A 26,930-nucleotide genomic window follows, 5' to 3' on the forward strand; every position below is an offset into this window, starting at 1 on the left:
GGAATCATTTTGCCAAAGGCGAACAATGCCATCTAAGATTCAAGGGCAAAGACAGTTTGCTTCACAAGTACAGTAGAAGCAGAAATTGCAAGCAACATCCATATAACACTGAATAATCCAAGACAATGAAAATAATAAAATTAGGAACAGTTTTTGAACAGCTCATGATGGGCCTTTAGAGTAAGGTGAAGAAGTTCTCAATTTATATGACTGTATAAAATGAACAAACAAGAGTGTTGTTATTCTTTGGGAAACAGCGCAGGCTTGAAAAAAAACACAAAGCTAAAATATCTGAGGGCATGACCTTGCTAATGACATTGGTAAAACACCAGCTCAGTTGCCCTCCAGTATCAAATCTGCAAGAGAATCCACACCCCTGTTGAACAAGCTGCATTTCACTTTTTTAAAAATTACAGTGGATTCTGGTTAATTGCGACACCACGGGCCAATACATTTTGGACCAATTAAGCAGCAGTGTCACTAGCCAAAGTTTCATAGAAATATAAAAAAGACAAATTGAGTAATAAATTTTGTATTTGAATGAAACACATAATAAATTAGAACATTACCAGTAGCACTACAGTACTATAAAACTATGTTTTAGTTCCTAATAGTTAGCAATGGAAGAATTTCATCCAGTGTATGCAATGAACAAAATCAGCACCAACACCTCATGCAGATTATGGACTACCTTCATACAGTACGATAGATGACTGCATCCTGCAAATCTTAATTTTCATTGTAACATTCAAGATGATTGTTGATATCTTCAAATTCTTCATAGTTTCTAACTTGAAGTAGTGATATCATTTCCTTTTCACTCTTGGATGTTTCTGGCATCTCCAAGCATGAGTGTTTGAAACTGCGGTGAATAAAACAGTTCTGAATTGTCTTGCTGTTTATTTTTTGCCAACTCTTAGTGACAATGATTACTGCTTTTTGAACACAAACACACCCAACTGAGACTTCGGAGCTCGGGAGCCTAACAGTGGCTCCTTTGCTTGCGTCTTCGGAAACAGCTCTATTTCATCTTTAATACAGGTTTCCCCCGCCATCCGAAGGTAGAGCGTTCGTATGAAACGGTTTGTAAGCCAAAATGTCGCAAAGTGAAGAAGCAATTACCATTTATTTATGTGGGAAAAATTTGTGAGCGTTCGCAGACCCTGCTACTGCTGCATTCTCCGCGAATCGTGGGGTGGTGGGACACTGGGGTGTCATCTCGTCATCTGTTTCCATTAGAGCAGGCAGCTCATCTTCTCTTATGACTGCATGCCTCGATGTCGAAGGTCGAGGTTCATTGTCTGCTGTGGCTGATGTGGAAGGCTTGCTTGACTGCTGAGCCTCGCGCATTTTTCTATCATACAGTTCTTTGTAAGGACTCAAACCATCCTGCAAATATCCCCTAAACCTACGTACCCTTTCAAAATTGAAGTCATACTTTATCATTGCAGCGAAAATCTCACGCAGTTGCTTCACGTTCAGTTCCTGGATGACTTCACTTTCGGTCCGTTTGCTACTGCATTCGGTTTTGATTGTTATCCTTTCCTCTTCCAATTCTTGGTCATGGGATGCAAAACCTCTTAAACATCATGTTCGTCAGCTTCCACAAGCCAAACTCACTTTGTCCTTACTTCATTCACCACAATCGAAATGCTTAATTATGTCTAGCTTTACGCTAAGTGTAACACCCTTACGAGCTCTTTTAGGCTTTTCCAATACCTTAGAACTCATCTTGCAAACGGCTGCTCACAGGCACATGTCTAAGCGATGCTGGCTAGAATGCAGTTCCGAATCCCGGGGAGAGTGGCGGCTTTAATCGCGTGCTGATTTTCCCCGTGCGCTGTTTTTTTTCGTAACAGTGAAAACACCTTCTGTTAGCGAAAACAGGGTACTAATGTAGGTCTTTCGTAACAGTGAGGTTTCATAAAGCGAACATTCAAAAAGCGGGGGACACCTGTCTCTCTATTTTTCCCTTTCAGGGTTTTTCTGAAGACGCTGACCTGGAGTTACACGCTGACTTCAATTCTTTGCGGGATTGGGACCCGCTCTTGGGGGCCTCACAACTGGCCACTATTTGATATGCCAAGGACGTGGCCAAGAAGACTCGCACGCCTTCAGGGTTATGAGATTTTGTGGCTCTGGAGGCGGGCGGACTCGTGGTCGGTGCTGCTGCAGAAAATCAGTGTGTTGTGGGAGACGGAAGATTGAAAGCAGCAAGCTATCTGCTGGCTGTGTGCCCAGAGAGCCGAGTTCTTTGCATACAGAGCTCAGAAAAACCGACGCAACAGACTTTTAACACCATAAATCAGCGAGTTGGTTGTTATGTCTCCCTTCTCGCTGTGAGACACCTCTTTTTCCCTTACTCAGGAGAGAGAGAGTCTGTGGTATGCCGAATTACCGGGTGAATGAGTAGTCTTTGGGGTACTGCAAGACTGTGTCTTTATTGATGCTTTGCTGCACGCTTGAGTGCTTGGTGGGGGAGCGCTGATGCATTTTTGCTGGTGGGGGAGGGGATCGTTGCTCTGCTGCTGCTTATGCATTGGGGGGAACTGGGGGGCTTTGGGGTTCTAACATTTAACTGTCATTCATTCTTTGGGGCACTTCTCTGTTTTCGTGGATGGTTGCAAAGAAAATGAATTTCAAGATGTATATTGTATACATTTCTCTGACATTAAATGTACCTTTGAAGCCTTTGAAACCTTAAAAACTGATCACTCTAAGCACACCCTTGGGCAATGTGTAGTACTTGATTAGCCCCTGATCAGGGTCACGTGAAACCATGGGAGCAGCTAATGCATATCACAAGTCCTGGTTCTGCAACCACTAACACCAGACACCAATCTCTGAAGACTATTGATATTGGCTTGGGGGTCACCCATCTTGTAAAATACACTGCCCAGAAGAAGGCAATGGCAAACCACTTCTGTCGAAATATTTGCCAAGAACAATCATGGTCGTGGATAGGCCAAGAACAATCATGGTCGTGGATAGACCATGATCATCCACATCATATGACATTGCATATAATGAACAAACAATTGTCTTTTGAGCACACAGCTAAACAATTTAAGAAAATGGGCAATTTCCTGCATCATATTCATATTTCTCACACTCATTTCTTGATAATTTCAGACAATCATTCATAAATTCAGATTTGCACCTTATCATCCTGTTTGCCATTTTGTGCTCCTGCCCACTCCAGAATTTCCTTTTCGTTTTATCCTCCTTATGCTCTTTTCTCCACATTACTAAACTTATTATTAATCTCCAACTATTTCTCCTACCCATGAAAGGCCAACAGACCAAAGCATTAGTACAGTTTTTGCATCCTCAGATTCTGCTAAACTTCTGAACTATCTCTAGTTGAGCGACTGCTGAGTTCCTCCAGCAGAAGACCATACGATATAAGAGCAAAATTAGGCTATTCGGCCATTTTTTAAAAAATCAAGTCTGCTCTGCCATTTCATCATAGCTGATCCATTTTCCCTACCAGCTCTAATCCCCTGTCTTCTCTCTGTATGTCTTCATGCCCTGACCAATTAAGATTCTATCAACCTCTGCCTTAAATATTTGTAAAGATTTGGCCTCCACAGCCACCTGTGGCAACACATTTCACAGATTCACCACTCTCTGGCTAAAGAAATTCCTCCTCATATCGATTCTGAAGCTGTGTCCTCTGGTCCTAGACTCTCCCACCATAGGAAACATCTCCATATCGACTGTATCAAGGTCTTTCACCCTTCAACAGGTTTCAATGAGGTCACCCCTCATGCTTCTGAATTCTAGTGAATACAGGCCCAGAGCCATCTTGAGATGCAAGCTAGTCAATCCTGGAATTATTTTTGTGAACCTCCTTTGAATCCTTTCCAGTTCAGCACATTTTGTCTTTTGCTCTAGCTGAGTATTCTGATATTTATTTCAGATTTTCAGTATCCATTGTGTATTCGCTTGCAAGTTGGACCACAGATCCTGTCCAAATTTTCAGACAAACATAGAAGTTAACATGCACAATTTCAATGCTGCACAGAGAATTATCCCTGGAAACAATTCAGAACCAGATTTAATGTCATTGAGTGTGAAATTTCTCACACTCCGAGCACCTCTGCTCCATCTGCCTAATGTACAACTTACCTGTGGCCAAATATTTTAATTCTGATTCCCATCCCAACATGTAGGTCCATGGCCTCTTCTTGTGCCACAATGAGGCTCCCCCCTCAGTGTGGAGGAACAACACCTTACATTCTGTCTGGATTACCTCCAACCTGATGGCATGAACATTAATTTCTCCTTCCGGTAAAAGATTTTTATCTCTCACTCCCCTCTTCTTCTGTTCCTCATTCTGGTCCCTTACCTTTTCTCACCTGCCTATCACCTCTGCCTGGATCCTCTCCTCCTTCCCTTTCTCCTATGGAGCATTCTCCTCTCCTATCAGATTTCTTCCTCTCTAGCCCTTCTCCATTCCTACCTATCACCTTCTAGCTATCCTCCTTCTCCTCTGCCCCTTTTATTCTGTCGTTTTCCCTTTTCCTTTCCAGTCCTGAAGCAGGGTCTCAACCTGAAACATCGACTGTTTATTAATCTCCATAGATGCGGCCTGATCTGCTGAGTCCCTGCAGCATTTTGTGTGTGTGTGTTGGATTTCTAGCATCTGCAGAATTTCTTGTGTTTGTGTCATGAAATTTGTTGCTTTGCATTAGCAGTACTGAGAAGTCCAATATTTGCCCATATCTGACATCACCAAAACTGGTCACGACTATATAATTTAAATATTCATATGCTTAAATTGGTAGCTGTTTCTTAAGACAGTGAATACTGTGTTGGTCCACCCACTCAATACGCTAAAGTAACTGTGAAGGCTCTGCATCCTTCCCAGTTCACACTCCGAACCCAGCTTTGCGTTGGCTGCAAAACTGAGGAGATTATATTACCCAATTCATTTATTTATATTCTGTGTAGCTGAAGTCCAAGCACTATAGGTCATGCCACCACCTGCCATTCTGAATATGGGCTCACTTATTCCCACACTTCCAGATTCAAAATTGCTGAATATAATTTCCAATATACAAGTGTAAAGGGGAATAAAATAACTGTTACACTGGATCCAATGCAGCACAAAAAAACACAAGATAAGGAATACAATAATAATCTAAAAAACACAATAAATATAAATACACACGATAGCTAATATACGTACATAGATTTGTATGTCCATAAAGTGATGCTAAGCAGAGGAGCACCTGTACATCAGGTGACTCTGACAGGAAATGATAAGTAGTGGTGGTTGGGGGTGATGAGGAATGTGTTAATGGGTGGAGGTAATGATCAGCCTTACTGCTTGGAGAAAGTAACTGTTTGAGTCTGGAGGTCCTGGCATGGATGCTACTTAGTGTCCTCCCTGATGGGAGCGGCATAAGTAGTCCATGAGCAGGGTGGGTGGGATCCTTCATGATGTTATTGGCTCTTTTACTGGCACATTTCTGTATACCCTCCTCCAAGTGAGCAACACCCTTGTGGTTTGGAGGCTTGCATACCTCAATGATCCAGAGAGCTATGTTGGCTGGAGTAAGGGTTTCATGCTTTGGCTCTTGGTAGGGTCACCCATGCCAAATGGTAGAGTCCAGACTAAGAGTGAACCCTCAAGGTTTAAGGGTTCAGCTCAGGTCTAACAACCTTGGCTAGTCAAAAAAAAATTGTAACGGAAACAGCATTGAAGAACCCTGTATCTGAGTGCGACAGTATTCCTGAGTCTCCACCTGGGACTTGTATGACTGATAGTAGTGAAAACCGAAGGGAAGCTACTGACACAATGAAGGAAGCCCTGAACACCACCAGAGATGGAGGACCTTCATTGCTACCCTAAAAGGCAGATAATCTTCTGTATCTTTTGAAGAAGGGTCTTGGCCCAAAACTTCAACTGTTTATTCTTTTCCATAGATGCTACCTGGCCTGCTGAGTTCCACCAGCGTTTTCTGTATGTTACATTGGATTTCCAGCATCTACAGACTTTCTTGTGTTTGTGATTGACCTTTCTGTAAACATGTCCTTGATGGTGTTGCTTGGGCAGTTTTGACTACCCAATATAGAGCCTTCCTGTCCACCACAGTGCAGTTTCTGTACCATGCAGTAATGTAGCTTGTTATGATGCCGAGTTTCTTGGCTATCAATCAGTTCTATATCCAAGTCAATACATCACCCCAATCCTTTGTTTTAATGTACTTACTAAGCTTCTGTATGAGATCTTTGTGCTGTTTTTTTCAATACCATATTATTTGCTCCTCCCACACCCAATCAAAAAAAAGACACTAAAATTTTTAGGCATAAATTTCCTTTCCTAAACCCATGCAATTTTGACCCCACTGGTCACCACTTTCCAAATGCTTTGTTACCACATCTTTAAACAGTGCAACACATACAAAATTCTGGAGGATCTCAGCAAGTCAGTCAGCATCAATAACCAATCGATGTTTCAGGCTGAGACGCTTCTTCAGGACTGAGAAGGAAGTGGGGAGCATGCCAGAATAAAAAGGCAGGGGGAGGGAAGGGGGCTAGCTAGAAAGTGAAAGGTGAAGCCAGCTGGGTGGGAAAGATAAGGGCTGGACTGGGGACCCGGGAAAAGTAATAGGCAGGTGAGAAGAGGTAAAATGAAGTAGTCCCTCAATTTATGATGGATACTATTAATGTACTCCACTACCAATACCTTTTAAGAGGAATATAATTATCTGTTTTCTCACACATTTGTTTCTAAATAGCAGCATTACATGAGGTTTTGTCTCATCACAAGAATAGAGGCAGCATGGTACAGTTTGTATAGACACTGCCTTACACCTGGATTCAGTCCTGACTTCATGCACTCTATGTGTAGAGTTTGCATATTCTCTCTCTGACCGTGTGGATTTCTTCCAGTTTCATTATACATCCCAAAGTTGCGCAGGTTGGCAGATACATTAGGAGAGTCTTGGACCAGTGGGCACAGTCTCAAAGTATATGGACACTCCTTTAGAACAGAGATGAGAAAGAATTTCTTTAGCCTGAGGGTGGTGAACCTGTGGAATTCATTGCCACAGATGGTTGTGGAGGCCAAGTTATTGGGTACAGTTAAAGCAGTTCTTGATCAGTAAGGACATCAGAGGTTACGGGGAGACGGCAGGAGAATGGGATTGAGAGGGAAAATCAATCAGCCATGATTGAACAGCAGAGAAGATTCAAATGGGCTGAATGGCCTAGTTCTGTTCCTATACCTTATGGTTACTGCAAACTGCCTCTAACACATAGGAACATACTCAAAATGCTGGAGGAACCAACAAGTCAGGCAGCATCTGTGGAAGAGAGTAAAGAGTCGATGTTTTGGCCGAGACCCTTCTTCAGGACTATTCGGAGTCCTGAGAAGGGTCTCAGCTGAAACATTGACTGTTAATTCACTCCCATAGATGCTATCTGATTTGCTGAGTTCCTCCAGCATTTTGTGTTTGTTGCTTTGGAGCAGGATTAGGCTATCTGGCTCCGCTGTTCAGTAAGATCATGGCAGATTTGACCATTGCCTCATCTCCACTTACCTGCCCTTTCCCCATCACCCTTCATTCTCCAACTATGCAAAAATCTAACCTTGTCTTAAATATATTTACTGAGGTAGCATCCACTGCTTCATTGGGCAGAGAATTCCACAGATTCACCACACTTTGGGAAAAGCAATTCCTCCACATCTCCGTCCTAAGTCTACTCCTCTGAATCTTGAGGCTATGTCTCCTAGTTCTTTCTAGTCAAGGAACAACTTTCCTGCCTCCATCATATCTATCCTGTTCATAATTTTATGTTTTTCTATAAAATGTCCTCTCATCCTTCTGAATTCCAGTGAGTACAGTCCCAGGCAACTCGATCTCTCCTCATAGTCTAAACCCCTCATCTCTGGAATCAACCTGGTGAACATCCTCTGCACCACCTCCAAAGCCAGTATATCCTTCCTTAAGTAAGGAGACCAGAACTGCATGCAGTACTCTAGATGAGGCCTTACCAGTACTCTGTACAACTGCAGCACAACCTCCCTGCTCTGAAATTCAATCCCTCAAGCAATGAAGGCCAACGTACCATTTGCCTTTTTAATAGCTTGCTGCACCTGAAACCAACCTTTTGCAATTCATGCACAAGCACTCCCAAGTCCTTCTGCATAGCAGCATGATACAATCTTTCACCATTTAAATAATAATCTGATCTTCCATTTTTCCTTCCAAAGCGGATGTCCTCGCATTTACCAACATTGTACTCCATCTGCTGGACCCCAGCGCACTCACTTATCTCTCTGCAGACTCTCCGTATACTCTGCACAATTTGCTTTTCCATTCAATTTAGTGTCATCAGCAAACTTAGATACACTACCCTCAGTCCCCTCTTCCAGATTGTTAATGTATATCATGAACAGTTGTGGGCTCAGCACTGACCCCTGTGGCACACTGCTCACCACTGATTGCCACATTGGCTAACCAATCCTCAACTCTGTGCATCCTTATCTAATGGACAAGTCTATTATGTGGCACATAATTGAACGCCTTCTGGACATCCAAGTAAATAACGTCCATCTGTTCCCCTCTATCCACTGTGCTTGTTATATCCTCAAAGAACTCTATTAATCTGCCTAGTCCCAGTTGATGAAGTAACGGGTCATATAGAAAGGTGGGATTAACATAAGATTAGTATCAACGGAAACAACAGGAATTCTGCAGATGCTGGAAATTCAAGCAACATACATCAAAGTTGCTGGTGAACGCAGCAGGCCAAGCAGCATCTGTAGGAAGAGGTGCAGTCGACGTTTCAGGCCGAGTCCCTTCGTCAGGACTAACTGAAGGAAGAGTGAGTAAGGGATTTGCAAGTTGGAGGGGGAGGGGGAGATCCAAAATGATAGGAGAAGACAGGAGGGGGAGGGATAGAGCCGAGAGCTGGACAGGTGATAGGCAAAAGGGGATATGAGAGGATCATGGGACAGGAGGTCTGGGAATAAAGACGGGGGGGGGTGACCCAGAGGATGGGCAAGAGGTATATTCAGAGGGACAGAGGGAGAAAAAGGAGAGTGAGAGAAAGAATTAGTATCAACGGATGGTTTATGTTTGGCTGAAGGACATGTCCAACTATGACATGATTCAGTGTCCAAGGATATTGTAAATGACCACCAGTGCATCTACTACTTCTAAGGCTTGGTCCTTAAATACTCAAGGATACAGTCTATGGAGCTTTAGGGAGTTAATCTGACTCTAATCTTATTAATTAGATACGCAGTCGAACAGTGTCTGATTGCCTTACTTGCTTTCCAAGCGATCACAAGACCTTGTTGAACACTGGTGGTGTGGAATGCTGCAAGTCCAGTCCATTTCCTGTTCATTAGTGAAGTGGGGCAGCTGCACAGCCTCAGTCAGAGGGCAGACTAGGCCTCAAGCTACGGTGTTGCCCGGTAATGGAGACAGACAAAAATATTTGTCCTATGGTGATGGTACTGATATCAAAAACAAGAGGATACAGATTTAAAGTGACAGGAAGGAGATTTAAAGGGGATTGGAGGGGTACATTTTTGGTTTACTCGGACAACATTTGATATCTAGAATGCATTGACAGAGAAGGTTACTTTTTAAAGAGGCATTTAGATAGTGTCTTGAATAGGCAAGGCAGAGATTAATACATTTCTTATAAGGGCAAATGGATTTAGTGTGTATGGGTAAAAGTGGATTTTTTTTTATTAACACAGGGAAAGTGGATACATGGAATGCCCTACCTGGGGTGGTGGTAGAGGCAGATACATTAGGGACAATTAAGAACCACTTAGATAGGCATGTGGATGATTGGAAAAAATAGAGGGCTATGTAGCAAGTAAGGTTCAATTGATCTTAGAGTAGATTAAAAGGTCACCAGAACATCACAGCCCTGTAGTGTACTGTAACGTTCCATGTAAGTTTGCCATGAACATGGTGCGACAAACGGCCCGCTTCTGTGCCAGAAGAATACATCAATGCAGCCCCCTTATCAACACAAAGCAACACACACAAAATGCTGCAGGAACTCAGCTGCTCGGGCCACATCTATGGAAATTAATAAACAGTTGACATTTCAAGTTGAGACCCTTCTTCAGGACTGAGAAGGAAGGGGGACAGTGGGGGGAGGGGAAGGAGGCTAATTGGAAGGTGATAGGTGAAGCCAGGTGGGTAGGAAAGGTCAAGGGCGAGAGAGGAAGGAATCTGACAGGAGAGGAGAGTGGACCATAGGAGAAAGGGGAGGAGGAGGGGACCCAGTAGGAAGCAACAGGTAAGTGAGAAGAGGTAAAAGGTCACAGTGGGGAATGGGGGTGGGGGAGGGGGTTGGTAAATTTGTTGACGGGAAGAAATTGTTATTCATACCATCAGATTGGAGATTACCCAAACAGAACACAAGGTGTTGCTCCTCTACCCTGAAAGTGGCCTCGCCTTGGCACAAGAGGAGGCCACAACCAAAATTTCTGAATGGGAGTGGGAATTGGAATTAAAATATTTGCCCATTGGTAAGTACCTCTTGTGGTGGATGGTGTAGAGCTGCTCAATGAAGCGGTACCCCAATTTTCGATGAATTTCACTAATGTAGAGAGGGACGCATCAGGAGCACCCTCATCAATCCTTCCTGATAGCTCCTTAAACAAGTCAGTTAAGTTAGACAGTGGTTTTTCCCTGTTGTCTGTACTTCATTGATCAGTGCCTTTCGAATTGAAAGGTTGAAAAGTAGTTAAGAATTAATACAATGCCAAATCAAATCAAATTTAATTATCATTCAACCATACATGTATACACCCAAATGAGACAGCATTCCTCCAAAGCCAAGATGCAAAACATACACAGTTCACTCAAAATAGCGAGCAAGAAAAAACATACATATAGTCCAACACTCTGAGTGACACGTCCTACAGGTCCCAGTAATCCAGCCTGTCATTCCACTAATCGAATTCTGTAGGGCAGCACCGACGGGAGAGGCCAGCCCTGCATAAATGCTACACTACACTGCCTCCAGTGTCTCCTCACTTGCACAGTAACAGCAGGCAAGTCTGCAGCCTGAGGCCTAGCCCACGCTACAATCGAAGCTATGAAGCTCCCACACCGCCTGTCTCACCAAAAAACAAGGGAAACAGACCCAAGGCATCTTACATTATCAACGTCCAAAAGGGTCTGCAACAGGATCACAAGAGAAATGTCCAAGACAATCTCCCACAGCCTCAGTTCAAACTTAGAATAGTGCAGCAAAGAAACAGGCCTCTCGGCCCATGATACTTGTGCCGACCACAATGCCAATTTAAACTGCATGTTCAAGGGCTTGTCCAAGTGCTTCTTAACCATGCAATTGCACCTGATTCCACCACTTCCCTTGTCACTATTCACTCTCTGTTTAAGCAACTTGGTACATAAACTTCCTTTAAATTTTCCTCCCTCTCACTTAAATCACTAAGAAAGTTTATGTTTCTGTTCTCTGTCAATACCCACTATCTGTGTTAAAAGTGTGAGAAGTTCAGAGGAGGATAGGGTCAGATTTGGCTGGTGTCTCACCACCTGCGCTTTTGTTGAATCACTTGAATAAACCACAAAGTGCAAAAAGATTGTAAGAACATAGATCATAGAAGAGTACAGCACAGAACATTGGCCCACAATGTTCTGCCAACCTTTTAACCTACTCTAACATCAATCCCTCTATTTTCCCTCCCACATAGTTTCCCATCACCCATGTGACCATCCAAGAGACTCTTAAATATCCCTAAAGATATTTCGGGGTCTTATAGATATTAGGGATCTCAGGGTACATGTCCACAGATCCCTGAAAGTTGTCTCACAGGTGGATAGGGTAGTTAAGAAAGCTTATGGGGTGTTAGCTTTCATAAGTCCAGGGAGAGAGTTTAAGAGTCGCGATGTAATGATGTAGCTCTATAAAACTCTGGTTAGGCCACACTTGGAGTACTGTGTCCAGTTCTGGTCACCTCACTATAGGAAGGATATGGAAGCATTGGAAAGGGTACAGAGGAGATTTACCAGGATGTTGCCTGGTTTAGAGAGTATGCATTATGATCAGAGATTAAGGGAGCTAGGGTTTTACTCTTTGGAGAGGAGGATGAGAGGAGACATGATAGAAGTGTACAAGATAATAACAGGAATAGATAGAGTGGATAGCCAGCGCCTCTTCCCCAGGGCACCACTGCTCAATACAAGAGGACGTGGCTTTAAGGTAATGGGTGGGAAGTTCAAGGGGGATATTAGAGGAAGGTTTTTTACTCAGAGAGTGGTTGGTGCGTGGAATGCACTGCCTGAGTCACTGGTGGAGGCAGATACACTAGTGAAGTTTAAGAGACTACTAGACAGGTATATGGAGGAATTTAACGTGGGGGCTTATACGGGAGGCAGGGTTTGAGGGTTGGCACAACATTGTGGGCCGAAGGGCCTGTACTGTGCTGTTCTATAAAGTACCTATCTCTACCGCCACCTTTGACACTTTGCTCCACGCACCAACCACTTTCTTTCGGGTTCAGTAGAAATGTGTTTGCCAAAGTGAAAACATGAGGCACACTATGCACCAGAAAGCCACAGAGCTTTGGAAGACATTGTTGTGACACTGTAGTGAATCTCACAGCTGTAGTGGGTGGGGTTCGAACATAAACTAACACCTTACTGGTCATGGTCAGTGGGGATCTCCCTCAATTGCTATTATTGATGGAGAAAGAATTTACACTCCGTGAAAAACTTACCTCTGACATCCTCCCCGCACTTACCTCCAATCACCTTATAAGTTCAAAGTAAATTTACTATCAAATTTGTCTGTGTGAGGAGTGGCGCCCCACACAGACTTCCAATCTGTGCCTTGTAAGGCATGAAAATGCCCAACACAGGCCTCTCAAGGTCTGAGTCGACATTCCCTCCCTTATTATCAAAGTACAGATATGTCACCATATACAACCTCGAGATTCATTTTCCTCTGGACATACTCAACAATCCAATAATCAATGAAAGATCGCACCAACTTGGGTGTTCAACCAGAATGCAGAAGACAATAAATTGTGCAAATACGAAAAGAAATAAGTAATACTAATAACAAATAAATAAGCAATAAATAGTGAGAACATGAGATGAAGAGTCCTTGAAAGTGAGACCATAGGTTGTGGGAACAGTTCAGTGATGGGGTGAGTGAAGTTATTCCCTCTGGTTCAGGAGCCTGATGGTTGAGGAATAATATCTGTTCCTGAACCTGGTGGTGTGAATCCTGAGACTCCTGTACCTTCTTCCTGGTGGCAGCAGTGAGAAGAGAGCATGGCCTGGATGGTGGGGGTCCTTGATGATGGATGCTGCTTTCCTGCGACAATGCTCCATGCAGATGTACTCAATGGTGCAGGACGCTCCTTCATTTAAGTCTTTTTTTTAACTCTGGGAAAAATGTCACTAGCTGCTCACTTGATCTATGGCTTTTAGCATCTTGAATACATCTATCAAGTCATCTTCTTTGCTCCAAAGATAAACATCCTAGCTCGTTCAAAATAAATAGTGTGAAAAGAGAAAAAAAAAGTAGTGAGGTAGTGTTCGTGGGTTCAATGTCCATTCAGAGATCTGATGGCAGTGGTGAAGAAGCCATTGCTGAATCATAGAGTGTGTACCTCCTCCCTGATGGTAGTAATGAGAAGAGGGCATGTGCTAGGTGATGGAGATTCCTAATGATGGATGCCACCTTTTTGAGGCATCACTGCTTGAAGATGTCTGGATGCTGGGGAGGCTAGTGCCCATGATGGAGCTGGCTATGTTTACAACTCTCTGCAGCTTATTTCAATTCTGTGCAGTGCCCCCTGCCCCACTATTTCCCTCTTCACCTTTGGTGAACCACACTGTGAACTGTTGCCAACCAAGTCTTGAAGGTGAGTGTGTTATAACTGAGAGGCTTATTGGACCATTCAAAGGTCGTGGAGTCATACTGCTGAGGCTTTCTAGAGTTACACAACCACTGCAATGAAAAGGGACATCAGAGAAACCACTGTTTTTTAAAATAACATTTCAATAGTTTCATGACTGCTGTTACTGGTGGGTGATTCCATATTGCTTAACTGAATTTAAAATTCCCCTGTTCCAGCTGGGACTTGAATGCAGCTTTATGGTGAGTACTGCCCTTGTCCCTTTATTTAATAATTTTCTAACATGTTCTCTTTCACAGCTACAGAATTAGCCACCATGAAACAGTCGGCAGCTTTCTTCAGAATTCAGTATGTGCCAGAGTGTGTACATGTGGCACATTATACACTAGAAAACCACAGAATTTTGGAAGCTGTTGTAGTGAAACTGAAGTAAATCTAACAGTTGCTGTGGGTAGGATTCTAACATCACTGATCACCAATTACCTTGTGGGTCTACCACAATTGCAATTATTGATGTGGAAAGAATGGCAGAGTATTTTGCAGCAGATGCATGTCAAATCATTTTTTGAACAAGTGAAGGCTGGGGAAGATCTTCAAAATGAAGGGGTAGGGGAAGGTTGGAATGGCTGACCACACTTTCACATATAAGTGCGCAAAACTGCTGATGCATGAGCCTTCTCCCTGAACTTGAAAGCAATTTGTTATCTGCGAAGCGCACTGGGACTGCTTCATACAGAAGCAATAAATCACAGTTAACAAAAATGTTTTTTACTTTCTTTGTTATTGTTTTAAAAACACTGAAAACTAAGGCCTTATATTTGAAGCTATAATGCTTTCCTATCGGTATAGTCACCAGAATGCTGACTGAAATGTTTTCACACTGTTTATTTAAACTCTAGCACAAAGTTCAGTACAATTATACACTTACCTCTTCCTCTCTCCTGCCTATCACCTCCTCCGGTGCTCCTCCTTCCTCCTTTTCTCCCATGATCCATTCTCCTCTCCTATCAGATTCCTTGCCTTCAGCCCTTTACCCTTTCCACCTATCACATCCCAGCTTCTTATTTTTCTCCCCAACCTCCCTGTTCACCTATCACCTTCTACCTAGTCGTCCTTCCCTCTCCTAACTTCTTATTCTGGCATCTTCCCACTTCATTTCTGGTCCTGATGAGGGGTCTCAGCCTGAAATGTTGACTGTTTATTCATTTCCATAGATACTGCTTGACAGCAGATTCAATGGTGGTGACTGGACTGCACTTGTTTGATGTTATGTCTTAAAGCAGCACCTAATAAGCTGTCTGCATGTCAGCTCCTGTACAGTTTAGACTGTCATATTTACTGGACCAATATTAAACTCTTCCAAGTGAATAATTTTCCAATCACCATTTTCTTTAGTGTAATTTCTGTCACGTGAGGAAGTAAGAGGAAAATAGAGACAGCCTCTCTGATGTTTCAGCTCAGCATCAAAAGATCATTGTTTTTTTGTTGAGGCATTGTAAGTGTTGTCTACTTCGACGTACTCTTGTTAATTTTGGATAATAATAAAAAAAAGATTTGAAAAGAAAGAAAAGATCATTGGAGTTATACACATAATAAATGGATAGAAAATCATAATGGCATAAGAAGCTATTTGGCTCAGCATGCCTGCTTTTTGCTACAGAAATTTATTTATTTATTGAGATACAGCACAGAATAGGCCCTTATGGCCTTTCAAGCCGCACTGCCAGGCAATCATCAGTTTAACCCTCGCCTAACCTTGGGGCAATTAACCTACTAACTGCACGTCTTTAGAATATAGGAGGAAACTGGAGCATCCAGAGAAAACTCATGCATTTTACAAGGAGGACGTAAAGACTTCTTATGGAATTGACTCTGAACTCCAACACACCCAGCTGTAATAGCGTCGCACTAACTGCTATTCACTTTGTCCCCATTCCCAGTTCTTGTGCCCTTATCATTGTGATTTCTTTCCTTTAAGTGTGAAGAAGACATGATCACATCTGCCTCCACCACCCTTTCAGGTAGTGTATTGACAAATGTAAGACTCTTTGCAAGGGGAAGAAAAAAGCCCTAGCTACCTTTGATTAAAAAAAACAATTTCCAGTCTTTGTACGTTCTGCCAATGGAAATAGCTTTTCTTTATCCACTTGTGATAAGACTGTGCATGATTTTGAACACCTTGTGCCCCTTCAACTTTCTGATCAAAGAACAACCTCGGCTCTCCTACTTTCTGAGGCCTTCGTTGAACAGGGTCCTAGCCGTCTAGGTACGTAAGCCAGGGCAGTACAATATGGAGACCAAGCGGTTCCCCATGAAGCAAGCTCCCGCCTCTCCACCCATCTGAGAATCTAAAGGAACAGCATAGATTAGTACAGTTTGGCATCAGCAGCACTACAGGAATTGCCAGTCAGCATTGAACTCAACGTAAGACTCCAGTCAATAAGATCACCACTAAATAAAAGCTGCTGGATTTTGGCAGTTGATCCAAGGCTTTAAGTGTTCAAGACCTCCAAGAACAAAACAGATATAAGCAATAGATGACCATAACACCACTCCCAGACTTTCTGGTGTTCCTAGTTTCCCTCTTGGTGATAAGGCAATGCTGTGGCAAGATTATCCCATCACTACCTTAAGACATGTGGCACAACACTCCAGTTTATTCTGCTCCTTGACACTGGCAACATTCTAATTTCTTGATTTCTAGAAACTTCTTGATTTCTTTGATTCTTGGTAGAATCAAAGAGACATACAGCACAAAAATACCCAGGTCATGTTCTCTTAAGACCATAAGACCATAAGACAAAGGAGCAGAAGTCGGCCATTCGGCCCATCGATTCTGCTCTGCCACTTCATCATGAGCTGATCCATTCTCCCATTTAGTCCCACTCTCCCGCCTTTTCACCATAACCTTTGATGCCCTGGCTACTCAGATACCTATCAATCTCTGCCTTAAATACACCCAATGACTTGGCCTCCACTACTGCCCGTGGCAACAAATTCCATAGATTCACCACCCTCTGACTAAAAAAATTTCTTCGCATTTCTGTTCTGAATGGGCACCCTTCAATCCTTAAGTAATGCCCTCTCGTACTAGACTCCCCCATCTTTGGAAACAACTTTGCCACATCCACTCTGTCCATGCCTTTCAACATTCGAAATGTTTCTATGAAGTCTCCCCTAAACTCCAAAGAATACAGTCCAAGAGTGGACAAACGTTCCTCATATGTTAACCCTCTCATTCCCGGAATCACTCTAGTGAATCTTCTCTGTACCCTCTCCAACATCAGCACATCCTTTCTTAAATAAGGAGACCTAAACTGTACACAGTACTCCCAGTGAGGTCTCACCAGCGCCTTACAGAGCCTCAACATCACATCCCTGTCGCCTCACCTGGAAGGACTGTCTGGGGCCCTGAATGGTGGTGAGGGAGGAAGTATAAGCGCATATGTAGCACTTGTTCTGCTTACAGGGGTAACTGCTGGGAGGGAGATCAGTGGGAAGGCATGGGCGGGGGGGGGGAATGAATGGACAAGGGAGTCACGTAGGGAGCGATCCCTGCGGAAAGCCGAAAGAGGGGGGAGGGAAAGATGTGAAAGAGGAAGGGAAAGGGACTTCCCTTCCTCCACCATCAACTCTGCTCTCAAACGCATCTCTCCCATTTCATCCGCATCTGCTCTCACCCCACCCTCCCGCCACCCCACTAGAAATAGAGTTACCCTTGTCCTCACCTACCACCCCACCAGCCTCCAGGTCCAACATATAATTCTCTGTAACTTCCGCCACCTCCAACGGGATCCCACCACTAAGCACATCTTTCCCTCCCCCCACCCTTTCTGCTTTCCTCAGGGATCGCTCCCTACGCGACTCCCTTGTCCATTCGTCCCCCCATCCCTTCCCACTGATCTCCCTCCCGGCACTTATCTTTGTAAGGGGAACAAGTGCTACACATGCCCTTACACTTCCTCCCTCACTACCCTTCAGGGCCCCAGACAGTCCTTCCAGGTGAGGCGACACTTCACCTGTGAGTTGGCTGGGGTGATGTACTGCGTCTGGTGCTCCCGATGCGGCCTTCTATATATTGGCGAGACCCGACGCAGGCTGGGAGACCGTTTCGCTGAAAACCTACACTCTGTCCACCAGAGAAAGTAGGATCTCCCAGTGGCCACACATTTTAATTCCACATCCCATTCCCATTCTGATATGTCTATCCACGGCCTCCTCTACTGTCAAGATGAAGCCACGCTCAGCCTGGAGGAACAACACCTTATATTCCGTCTGGGTAGCCTCCAACCTGATGGCATGAACATTGACTTCCCTAACTCCGTCAATGCCCCACCTCCCCTTCGTACCTCATCCCTTATTAATTTATTTTTTCTTTTCTCTTTTTTTTTCTCTCTCTTTTTTCTCCCTCTGTCCCTTTCACTATAACTCCTTGTCCATCCTCTGGGCTCTCCCACCTGCTTTCTTTCTTCCCAGGCCTCCCATCCTATGATCCTCTCCCTTCTCCACCCTCATATCCCTTTTGCCAATCAATTTTCCAGCTCTTAGCTCCATCCCTCCCCCTCCTGTTTTCTCCTATCATTTTGGATCTCCCCCTCCCACTCCCACTTTCAAATCTCTTACTATCTCTTCTTTCAGTTAGTCCTGACGAAGGGTTTCGGCCCGAATCGTTGACTGTACCTCTTCCTATAGATGCTGCCTGGCCTGTTGCGTTCACCAGCATTTTTTGTGTGTGTTGCTTGAATTTCCAGCATCTGCAGATTTCCTCATGTTTGGTCAGCAAATCATAGTGGATGTGCACACAGTTAGCTTGTGAACTCATCTGTATTTTAGTTGAGATAATAAAGGTTACTTGTCGTTACAGTCAGATTCTCTCTGTGCCTCTGTAGTCATTACTATTAAGGGCTAGATCAGGGGTGGCCAACCTTTTACATTCCATGCGTCAATTTTTTCATGCACGAGTTCAGATGCGCCATACAACTTTTGTACTCCCATTCGGAGCTTGTAAAAATGTTAATATAGACATATTTAGCATTTTTACATGATATATTGATTTAATATAAAAACAAGATAATCATTACTTACCTTAACGAGACTTTTAATATATTTTGTCTTCTTTTGATTTCTTTCTTTTTCTTAATCATATATTCTTTCCGTAATTCAGACCCAAGCAGTTTTCCTTCTATTTCAGTCTGATATTGTGTTTTCTAGTGTCTATTAAGATCATGTTTTCTATTATGTGAGAAAGTGTTTTCACAAACAACGTACAACGGTTTTCCTGACGGACCCACTATAAATAAGAACTCATTTTCCCACTGTTCATTGAAATTACTATCACTTCCTGCTTTTCTTTTGCTCATTTTCTTTTGCACTGTGATGGGTAACTGAATGTAAAAACAAGGCTTAATTTTCGAAAAAGTACAAAACTGTAAATGTTCACGAAGGACAAACAAAGCACAACTCTGTAGCTCACGAGTGTCAATTGTAAACTGACTGGCAAAAACCTGCGACGCACCGCTGGTGCAGACACCTGGTGCGTCAGGATCGAACAAGTATCAAACGTGTATTGAACAGTTATGGAACGACTGCAGAACAAAAGTCCTTCTTTCCTAGTTTGACTCATTGAACATTTTATAAAAATTGAAAACAGATTAATGTGAAAGAAGATAACATTCGCCAGAAGATGTGCATGAAATAACTGATCAGTTTTAGACTTATTCTCAGTAAAACCCATTTCTAGCTCTAAGCTACTTGAATTCCTGTTATAGATTTTTTTCCTACAAATCGGTTTTTGGTTAATACTTTTTGGATGAGTAGGCTTACTTTTTTATTATTATCACTGGGGTGCAATGTGCCACTTCTAACCATCCAATATGCCATTTTTGGGGCATGCGCCATAGGTTGGCAATCCCTGGGCTAGATCCTTCCAACAAAATTCAGAATGAAGGACTCTTCATCTCATATTTTTGCTAATGTATTTATTATTATTACTACTTCTTTTTACATTTGCACAGTTAGTCGTCTTCTGCACTCCGGTTGAACACCCTAGTTGGATGGTCTTTCATTGATTCTGTTATAGTTATTATTGTTGAGTATGCCCACAAGAAAATTATCTCAGGGTTGTATATGGTGATATATACGTACTTTGATAATAAAATTTACCTTGAACTTTGAAACGAGCCCATTGACTCAACATCGGGCACTATTTGCATGAATCACATTTTTAAAAACGTTCCTATATTCCCACCAACTCTCCCAAGTTTTCACCACTCAGTTGTGCACTTTGGACAATTTACAACCCTTGTGTCCTTGGAACACAAGAAGAATCCAGAACATCGGGGGGGGGATGGAGGAATACAGCAGTCACAGAAAGAAAAGTTCCATGCACATTGTACTCAAGGTCAGGATTGAACCCAGGTCTTCATGACTATCCATTATACGACTGGGCTGCCCTTAGTGAGTGCTGAAATCCAGCTTTTTCTACTGAGATGGGGAATGCATGTGAGAGCAATAACAATTTCATTTATACAGTGCGTAATAGGCTTTTCCGGCCCTTCGAGCCAAGCTGCCCAATCGTGCCCAATTTAATCCTAGACTAATCACGGGACAATTTACAATGGCCAATTAACCTATCAACCAGTAGGTATTTGGACTGCGAATGGAAACTGGAGCACCCAGAGGAAGTCCACGCGGTCACAGGGAAAACGTACAAACTCCTTACAGGTAGTGGTGGGAATTGAACCTGGGTCACTGGTACTGTGAAGCGTTGTGCTAACCATCAGGCTACTGCGCCACCTCATCAGCCAATGATATAGATGGCACAGTAGAAGAACATTTAGCATAATATTTTATAACACCAGTGATCCGGGTTCAATTCCCACTACTGTTTGTAAGGAGTATGTCCGTTCTTCCTTGACCACATGGATTTCCTCTGGGTGTTCCAGTTTCCTCCCACACTCCAAAGATGCAAGGATTATGGTTGGTAACATACACAAAATGCAGGTCAAGCACCACCTATGGAAATGAATAAACAGTCGATGTTTCAGGTTGAGACCTTTGTTCAGCACTGGAAAGGAAGAGGGAAGATGCCAGAATGGGCATGCTATGTTGGCAGTGGAAGCACGGTGACGCTTGCGGGTTGGCCCTGGCATATCCTCGGACTGTGTTGGTTGTTCACACAAATGGCACATTTCACTGTATGTTTCGATGTAGAATAAAACTCATCTTTCAATCTCTGTAACATAGCAAAACATCCCAACATGATTCACAGGAATGATACCAAATCCAAGTCATAGGACATATTTATGCAGATCATTAAAAACTTAAGGTGGTGACTAGGTGCGGAATTCATTGCCACAGATGGCTGTGGAGGCCAATCTACTGGGTATATTTAAATTGCATGTCGACAGGTTCTTGATTAGTAAAGGCGTTAAAGGTTATGGGGGGAATGGGATTGAGAGGGAAAATCAATCAGCCATGATTGAATGGTGGAGCAGCCTCAATGGACTGAATGGCTATTTTTGCTACTGTATTTTATGGTCTTAATCAAGAAAGAAAAATTGAAGAAGCACTTCAGAGGAGGAATGAAGAGAAGCTAAGATGTTGAAAGACAGTGCATGTAAACACAGCAGCTAAAACATAACAACATGGCTCCCTGTTCCCCCACCCTCAAACCTACTAACCAACTTTTACAGGAGCACCATTGAGAGTGTCTGACCAGCTGGATCACTGTCTGATACGGGAATTGCTAGGCATCTGACCGCAAAACCCTACAAAGGCATGCGAGGACTGTGGAGAGCAGGGGTTTTTAACCTGGGTCCACAGACAGCAAGACTCAATGGCATAAAATAAGGTTGGGAACCCCCAGCTGAGAGGATCAGCGGGTCTCTCACCTATCCAATTTACTTACCAAGAGTGCTGCAAATGCAGGGCCCTGAGCATTGTCAATGATCCCTCCCATCCATCCAATGATCTCTTTGACCTCCCCCCCCTCCCCCCCCACCACCATCAGGCAGGAGGTACTAAGGATTGTTAGGATGGGAAACAGCTTCTTCCCACAGGCTGTAAGATTACTGAACTCCCTGCCACCACCAGGCCTCATCACACTGTTTACTTTTTAATGTGCATCAAATATGCACCTTATTATTTGTTAATTTTTTTGTGGTAATATTACTATATGTGTTGTGTGTGTGTGTGTGAGTTATATGTATTGTGTTGTGCACCTTGGTCTGGAGAAACGCTGATTTGTTTGCAAGTCTATCTATAGTTAAATAATGATAAACTTGGACTTGAATACCAATCACAACAGCCTCTCTTTCCCCAACCCCAATTCACCACTGCCATTTCTCCACCCAGTTCAGGGAAGCAGAACCTCCTGACCCAAATGCTGCCACACCATTCTCTGAACTGCTAAGTGCTGGTCCCTGCTGTGAGTGGCACAGATTTAAATTACTTAAGCACTTTAACACTATTAATAATTAAAATGATTTTTAAAAAAACTCAAATGCATTAGTAATTTGAAGCCAATCCACTCATAGCTGAAATCGGCTTTTAGTGGTGCACATTAGGGTAAATATTCCCACTGGTTTTCCCTTCATATAATGTCTGTAGGATTTAACCCTGTTTTTCTCAGTTGAACTGAAAACAGGATTTTATATTTTCCATAACAACATCTTCCTTATTGTTCAATCCATTTAAATACTACTCGTTTTGCTGTCAACCAAATCTGGATTGTCCTAACAATTCTCAGGGTGCTCCAGTTAACTCCCACAGTCCAAAGGCATACCAGCTAGTAGGTTAATTGTCACTGTAAATCATCTTGTGATTAGGCTAGAGTTAAATCGGTGGGTTGTTGGGTGATGCCGCTCAAAGGACTGGAAGGGTCTGTTTTGCATGGTATCTCTAAATTTTAAAAAAAGTGCTTCTGCACATTTAACTGATGTTAGGGTTAGTGGTGGGGAGGACTTTGAGGAGGATTGGAGTGGGCTGGAGTCACAATCAGGTGGTTAGTGAAATGAGAGCAGGTATGAAAAGAACGAAGTCATCATCATCATCATGTCCCATGTCATATCATGTGGGCAATCATGATTATGATTGTTCTAGCCAAATTTTTCCACAGAAGTCGTTTGCCATTGCCTTCTTCTGGGCAGTGTCTTTACAAGACGAATGACCCCAGCCATAATCAATACTCTTCAGAGATTGCCTGCCTGGCATCAGTGGTCACATAACCAGGACTTGTTATATGCACCAACTGCTTATGTGAACATCCACCACCTGGTCCCATGGCTTCACGTGACCCTGATTGGTGGAGCTAAACAGGTGCCACACCTTGCCCAAGGAGTATCTCCACCTCGCCACCTGAAGAGTGTCTTAAATGTATCTACACCACCCCTGGCAACGTGTCCCCTGCCTCCACCACTCCCTGCATTTATCCCATTGATCACCATCATTAGGTGCTGTGTTGTAAGATATCGGTGATCACAATCTTCCATCTGTTTACTGAGCAAGGAACTGGGAACTCCCTTCACACTGTTGCTCTATCCACAACCATGTTTGTTCTTGGTAATGTTTTCCACAGAAGTGGTTTGCCACTGCCTTCTTCTGGGCAGTGTCTTTCCATGATGGGTGACCCAAGCCATTATAAATGGTCTTCAGAGATTGTTTACCTGCTTCAGTGGTCGCATAACCAGAATTTACCATAGAAAAACAAGTATAAACAAGGCTTATTTTAATGGGGTCTCATCACAGAGTCGTACTATTAAAGATAGTCATCCTTAGAATGCATAACAATGGCAACTATTCAGACATATCGTCCATTGCCCCCCCCCAGGGGGTATTACACAGTCATTACATCATCTTATTGTAAAATGGAAAGTATGTCAGACACATTGATTGAATAATCACGACCCTTCTCCATTTTGTGGTGAGGTCATACATTACCCCTCCCTTCCCATCAGTGATTTCTGGTATCAGAGATACAGTAATTTATTTGTTGATCCATTCTTTCCTATGTCTCCTTCCTCATTTCATCACAAAGTTGAACACATTTGCTTGATCTTTCATTTAAAGTTACGGTAATTCTTTAACTTCAATGCAACTCAAACAATGCAAACCTTGCACTTAAGACAATATGGACAAAATGCAAAACACAATACTCCTAGTCTAGGTTGTATGCAAATGGTTTATGGATCTAATTTATACCCAATTCTCCAATGAAATCAGTAAGAACTTCTGGGCAAGATGGCGCCAGCATACAACCCTCCCTCAGCTGCCATCTTCCAGACAGCCCAAGAAAATGTCTATTTTACTTCTTTTACACCTGTTTTTCACCTTAAATGTGTTTCTGGGACCGTTAGAGCCTGTGATCTACAGTTTGAAGATCGATAGTGTGATCAAGGGTTTTGCTGTCTCCAAGAAGATTCTGGGAAGCGAGCATATACTTGGACAGCCTTGATGTGAAGAAACTTTGAGATGGAGTCAGAGCCTTTGTCTGACTCCATTTCACCAATTAAAGCGTCGTGGAAGATTGAGACATTGAGGCGAATGCAGAGGGCGTGCGAGAGTTCACCGCTGACTGCCTTCCATTTAATCGTTGCCAGAGGAGAGTCTGTGAGCGGCCTATTGCTGTGTGGCTTGCTGTGGCAGGCAGGTAGGCCTCTGTGCTTATGTGGTGCCTCTCCCTTCGTTGACGAAGGAAGATGTTACTGTGGTTCTGCTTTATGGATTGGACGATTGCATTTATGGACTGCGGACTTTTTCAGACTTAACGTTTTTATATTCTGTGTATTTATTTAAAATTTCCCATTCCTTTTCTGTTTTCTTGTGTGAGGGGAGGATGTTTAGGGGTTGATGTGCTGTTGTATTCTGTTAGTATTTTGGTGTGGGCGAGGGTCATTTGGGAGTTGATGTTCTGGTTCTGTTTTGTGCGAAGGGAGGGGTTTTGGGGGTTGATGTTGTTGTTCCTTTTTTTTGCAGGGGAGGGAGGGTTGGGGGTCGATATTCTTATTCTGTTTTGGCAGGAGAAAGGGATTTTGGGGTTTATGATCAAGCTGCTGTTCTTTTTTGTACAGGGTTGGGGTGGGTTTGATGTTTCTCTTGGAAAGACTTTCATGTTCTTTCTTTGTTTTGTGGCTATCCAGGGAAGACAAATTTCAGAGTTGTATCTGGATACATGCTTTTTTTTGGTGAAAAACTGCTCCAGCAACCATTAGGGAAGTTCATGACCGATGATCCAAAGATCATAATAATACTTTCCATATAAACCTACCAATATTTGTTCCGGGACCAAGAAAGAAATTCTCGTTAACAACAACCTTCTTCCTATTCCATATTCCATCATTAGAAATGTATAGGGCAGCACAGTAACGAGTGGTTAGCACAACGCTTTACAGTACAGATGACCCGAGTTCAATTCCGGCACTGCCTGTAAGGTGTTTGTACATTTTCCCCATGGCTGCATGGGTTTCCTACGGGTGCTCCGGTTTCCTCCTCACAGTCCAAAGACATAACTGTTGCTAGGATAATTGCTTGTTATTCCTCTCCGCACCTTGTAGCACATCGGGCTGCAACCTTGCTTTCTTTTTAACGTTTTGTCTGTTTTTTTTTACAAGGCCAAGTTGCTAGCTTGACACTCAACCCAGCAAGGAGCTGAACCTAGGTTCACTTGCTTCAGAGTCTGGTGCTGATGCCACTGCACCACTGGCCTGTTACTAGGTTAATTAGTTATCTTAAATTGTCCTGTGATAAGACCAGGATTAAAATGGGGGACTGCTGGGTGGCGTGGCTCAAATGGCCAGAAGGGTCTATTCTGTGCTGTATCTCAATACATAAATAAATAAATAATGTCCTCTCTGTGCTGGGAATACAGCCATTACCATCATAAAACCAAGCAGAAAACTGTGAATAAAGAAAAAACTCACGCATGATTTTAACACCAGGAATGAAAATTGAGTGAGAGTTCTCCTGAGAATTCCACAACTTGTTTTAAAACATCCACAAAGCGGAGCCCATTTATCTGACTCTGTGCCTATTCCCTTCATCATTCACCAATTATTCTTGCCTTTTGGAAAGCTAGTTGAAGGAGAATTTCCACCTTCCTTTTCCATTCCCCACATCTATCAATGTGGCAAACACTCCTCTGCCACCTCCAATGAACTGCCATCTTAAACCCTAATAGGAGTGTAAAATGCTCTGTGCTGCCAAGTGATAAGTCAGCATAACAAGCCTTCCCCTTTGTACTGGAATAGAAATCTTGGTCCGGTTAAGATCACCAGATAGGTAGGTGACCTGATCAATCTCTGTGAAAGTCATCATTGTTCATTATTTCTCTTTCCTTAATGTCCTCTCCTCCTTCCTTTTTCAGAGTCAGGTTTAATATCACTGACAAATGTTGCGATTTTTTCTGTTTTGCAGCAGCAGTACAGTGCAATGCATAAAATATTACTATAAATTATAATAAGAAACATAGATACAAAAAATCAAATTAAATAAGTAGTGCAAGAATAATGTGGCTGGGTGGAAATACATCTCCAGCAAAGGAGGTGTAAGGTGCTCCTTCCCTCCACTGGCCTGCAGGTCACCCGTGAGCGAGGTGTAGCACCTGCTTAGCACCCCCCCCCCCCCCGGATCAGGGTTAGGTGACCATGGGAGCAGGTGGTGACGGTCGTTTGAGCAGCTGGTGCAGATCACAAGTCCTGGTCATGTGACCACTGACACCAGGCGGACAATCTCTGAAGAGTATTGATAATGGCTGAGGGATGGTCATACATCTTGTAAAGACACTGCCCAGACAGCAAGGGCAAACCACCTTGTCCGCGTTATACAATGTGGCACATAATGTACAAAGTGGTGCCCTAATTTGAATCCCACAATGGCAGTTGCAGAATTAAGGCTGATTTATATTTGTGCATACTAGCTTACACTGTTGCCTACGCAAGTGGGCTACGCTGCTGTGAGCATTTATACTTGTGCGTTGGTGTGTCTGTGTCGCTCTGCTATTCACAGACAAAACGCTAGTTGGCAGAGGGGTTTCTATGTCACTGTGTTGAGTTTC

The 26,930-nt window shown here is 43.2% G+C and overlaps 1 protein-coding gene across 10 annotated transcripts in view; it reads right to left on the bottom strand.

Moving 5' to 3' along the window:
- tango2 (transport and golgi organization 2 homolog (Drosophila)) overlaps nt 1-26,930 on the bottom strand; it is a 281,648-nt gene that overhangs the window by 238,639 nt on the left and 16,079 nt on the right. The window contains exon 1 of one of the 10 annotated variants that reach the window (XM_063074118.1): nt 14,808-14,856. The exons of 8 other annotated variants lie outside the window; for them this stretch is intronic. The gene's annotated coding sequence lies outside the window, so the exon portion shown is untranslated. Of the gene's footprint in view, nt 1-14,807; nt 14,857-26,930 lie in introns of those variants that run through there. One more of the 10 variants, XM_063074125.1, reaches the window with a different exon arrangement.

The sequence above is a fragment of the Mobula hypostoma genome, chromosome 21, assembly GCF_963921235.1.
Source record: "Mobula hypostoma chromosome 21, sMobHyp1.1, whole genome shotgun sequence".
Classification (NCBI taxonomy): Eukaryota; Metazoa; Chordata; class Chondrichthyes; order Myliobatiformes; family Myliobatidae; genus Mobula; species Mobula hypostoma.